Genomic DNA, 4,548 nt, shown 5'->3' with positions numbered 1-4,548 from the left:
GATACAATGTTCATGCTCAACGCTGGCACCAAATAACAATTATTTAGGTCTAATATTAATCCCGAAGGTAGATGTAGAGGTAGCGTGCCGACGGCGATCACATCGACTTTGGAACCGTTTCCCACGCGCATCGTCACCTTGTCCTTGGCCAGTGTTCGCTTAATCCGTAGTCCCTGTTTTGAGTTGCAAATATTAGCAACAGAACGAGTATCAAATACCCAGGTGCTACTGCGAGCTCTGGTAAGATACACATCAATAACATGTATATCACATATACCTTTGTTCACCTTGCCATCCTTTTTATCCGCCAAATACTTGGGGCAGTTCCGCTTCTAGTAACCAGTCTGCTTGCAGTAGAAGCACTCAGTCTCAGGCTTAGGTCCAGACTTGGGTTTCTTCTCTTGAGCAGCAACTTGCTTGTTGTTCTTCTTGAAGTCCCCCTTCTTCTTCCCTTTGCCCTTTTTCTTGAAACTGGTGGTCTTATTGACCATCAACACTTGATGCTCCTTCTTGATTTCTACCTCCGCAACCTTTAGCATTGCGAAGAGCTCGGGAATCGTCTTATCCATCCCTTGCATGTTATAGTTCATCACGAAGCTCTTGTAGCTTGGTGGCAGTGATTGAAGAATTATGTCAATGACGCTATCATCCGGAAGATTAACTCCTAGTTGGATCAAGTGATTGCAGTATCCAGACATCTTGAGTATATGCTCACTGACAGAACTATTCTCCTCCATCTTGCAGCTGTAGAACTTATTGGAGACTTCATATCTCTCAATCCGGGCATTCTTTTGAAATATTAACTTCAATTCCTGGAACATCTCATATGCTCCGCGATGTTCAAAACGTCGTTGAAGTCCCGGTTCTAAGCCGTAAAACATGGCACACTGAACTATCGAGTAGTCATCAACACGTGACTGCCAGGCATTCACAATGTCTACAGTTGCTGGCGCAGGTGGTACACCTAGCGGTGCTTCCAAGACGTAACTCTGTTGTGCAGCAATGAGGATAATCCTCAAGTTACGGACCCAGTCCGTCTAATTGCTACCATCATCTTTCAACTTTGCTTTCTCAAGGAACGCATTAAAATTCAACGGAACAACATCACGGGCCATCTATCTACAATCAACATAGACAAGCAAGATACTATCAGGTACTAAGTTCATGATAAATTTAAGTTCAATTAATCATATTACTTAAGAACTCCCACTTAGATAGACGTCCCTCTATACCTCTAAGTGATCACGTGATCTAAATCAACTAAACCATAACCGATCATCACGTGAAATGGAGTAGCTTTCAATGGTGAACATCACTATGTTGATCATATCTACTATATGATTCACGCTCGACCTTTCGGTCTCAGTGTTCCGAGGCCATATCTGCATATGCTAGGCTCGTCAAGTTTAACCTGAGTATTCTGTGTGCAAAACTGTCTTGCACCCGTTGTAGATGGATGTAGAGCTTATCACACCCGATCATCACATGGTGTCTGGGCACGACGAACTTTGGCAACGGTGCATACTCAGGGATAACACTTTTATCTCGAAATTTAGTGAGAGATCATCTTATAATGGTACCGTCAATAAAAGCAAGATAAGATGCATAAAAGATAAACATTACATGCAATCAATATAAGTGATATGATATGGCCATCATCATCTTGTGCTTGTGATCTCCATCTCCGAAGCACCGTCATGATCACCATCGTCACTGACGCGACACCTTGATCTCCATCATAGCATCGTTGTCGTCTCGCCAATCTTATGCTTCTACAACTATCGCTACCGCTTAGTGATAAAGTAAAGCATTACAGGGCGATTGCATTGCATACAATAAAGCGACAACCATATGGCTCCTGCCAGTTGCCGATAACTCGGTTACAAAAGATGATCATCTCATACAATAAAATTTAGCATCATGCTTTGACCATATCACATCACAACATGCCCTGCAACAACAAGTTAGATGTCCTCTACTTTGTTGTTGCAAGTTTTACGTGGCTGCTACTGGGCTTAGCAAGAACCGTTCTTACCTACGCATCAAAACCACAACGATAGTTTGTCAAGTTGGTGTTGTTTTAACCTTTGCAAGGACCAGGCGTAGCCACACTTGGTTCAACTAAAGTTGGAGAAACTGACACCCGCCAGCCACCTGTGTGCAAAGCACGTCAGTAGAACCAGTCTCGCGTGGCGTACACGTAATGTCGGTCCGGGCCGCTTCATCCAACAATACCGCTGAACCAAAGTATGATATGCTGGTAAGCAGTATGACTTATATCGCCCACAATTCACTTGTGTTCTACTCGTGCATATAACATCAACGCATAAAACCTGGCTCGGATGCCACCTCGTAGGGGAACGTAGTAATTTCAAAAAAATTCCTACGCACACGCAAGATCATGGTGATGCATAGCAATGAGAGGGGAGAGTGTTGTCCACGTACCCTCATAGACCGAAAGCGGAAGCGTTAGCACAACGTGGTTGATGTAGTCGTACGTCTTCATGATCCGACCGATCAAGTACCGAACGCACGGCACCTCCGAGTTCAGCACACGTTCAGCCCGATGACGTCCCTTGAACTTCGATCTAGCCGAGTGTTGAGGGAGAGTTTCGTCAGCACGACGGCATGGTGATGATGATGATGTTCTACCGACACAGGGCTTCGCCAAAGCACCGCTACAGTATTATCGAGGTGGACTATGGTGGAGGGGGGCACTGCACACGGCTAAAAGATCAAACGATCAATTGTTGTCTCTAGGGTGCCCCTTGCCCCCGTATATAAAGGAGCAAGGGGGGAGGTGCGGCTGGCCAGGAGGGGCGCGCCAGGAGGAGTCCTACTCCCACCGGGAGTAGGACTCCCTCCCTTTTCCTTGTTGGATTAGGATTGGAGGGGGAAAGAGGAGGGAGAGAGGAAGGAAAGGGGGGCGCCCCCTCTCCTTGTCCTATTCGGACTAGGGGTGGAGGCGCGCGCGGCTCTACCCTAGCCGCCTCTCCTCTTCTCCACAAAGGCCCACTATGGCCCATTAAGCCCCCGGGGGCTTCTGGTAACCCCTCGGTACTCCGGTAAAATCCTGATTTCACCCGGAACACTTCTGATATCCAAATATAGGCTTCCAATATATCAATCTTCATGTCTCAACCATTTCGAGACTCCTTGTCATGTCCGTGATCACATCAGGGACTCCGAAAAACCTTCGGTACATCAAAACTCATAAACTCATAATATAACCGTCATCGAGACTTTAAGCGTGCGGATGTAACGCCCTCGATGCGGCTATATCTCCCACGTGTCGAAGCACGACTTAGAGGCATAACCACATTGAAAGCAATGTCACAAGTGAGGTAATCTTCACAACAACCCATGTAAATAAATAAAAGGGGAAAAGATACATAGTTGGCTTACACTCGCCACATCACACAAATACATGAATAGCATTACAATCATCCAATACACCCATGGTCCGACTATGGTACCAAAATAAAGATCAACCCCCACAAGCGACACGGTCCCCGATCGCCCCAACTGGGCACCACTATTGATCATCTGGGAAAGACACATAGTAACGACGAGAGTCTTCATCGAACTCCCACTTGAGCTCAAGCGCATCGTCTAGAACGGTATCGTCGGTCCCTGCATCTGGTTTAGGAAGGAATCTGTGAGTCACGGGGACTCAGCAATCTCGCACCCTCGCGATCAAGACTATTTAAGCTTATAGGTAAGGCAAGGTATGATGTGGAGCTGCAGCAAGCGACTAGCATATATGGTGGTTAACCTATTCGCAAAAGAGAGCGAGAAGAGAAGGCAAAAGCACGGTCGAACAACTATGATCAAGAAGTGATCCTAGAATAACCTACGTCAAGCATTACTCCAACACCGTGTTCACTTCTCGGACTCTGCCGAGAAGAGACCATCACGGTTACACACGCGGTTGATTCATTTTAATTAAGTTAAGATTCAGGTTATCTACAACCGGATATTAACAAATTCCCATCTGCCCATAACCGCGGGCACGGCTTTCGGAAGTTCAAATCCCTGCAGGGGAGTCCCAACTTAGCCCATCACAAGCTCTCGCGGTCAACGAAGGATATTCCTTCTCCCGAGACATTCCGATCAGACTCGGCATCCCGGTTACAAGACATCCTCGACAATGGTAAAACAAGTCCAGCAAGACCACCCGATGTGCTGACAAATCCCGATAGGAGCTGCACATATCTCGTTCTCAAGGCACACCGAATAAGCTAAGCGTACGGGAGCCAACGTAACCCAAGTTGCCAAGGGATGGCCCGCATGGTGCTCTAGGTTGGACCAACACTTAGAGAAGCACTGGCCCGGGGGTTTAAAATAAAGATGACCCTTGAGTCTGCGAAACCCAAGGAAAAAGGCTAGGTGGCGAATGGTAAAACCAAGGTCGGGCCTTGCTGGAGGAGTTTTATTCAAGGCGAACTGTCAAGGGGTTCCCATTATAACCCAACCGTGTAAGGAACGCAAAATCCGGGAACATAACACCGATATGACGGAAACTAGGGCGGCAAGAGTGGAACAAAA

This window comes from Triticum dicoccoides, chromosome 3A (genome assembly GCF_002162155.2).
Source record: "Triticum dicoccoides isolate Atlit2015 ecotype Zavitan chromosome 3A, WEW_v2.0, whole genome shotgun sequence".
NCBI classification, from domain to species: domain Eukaryota; kingdom Viridiplantae; phylum Streptophyta; class Magnoliopsida; order Poales; family Poaceae; genus Triticum; species Triticum dicoccoides.
Note: the sequence above shows the minus strand (reverse complement) of the source record.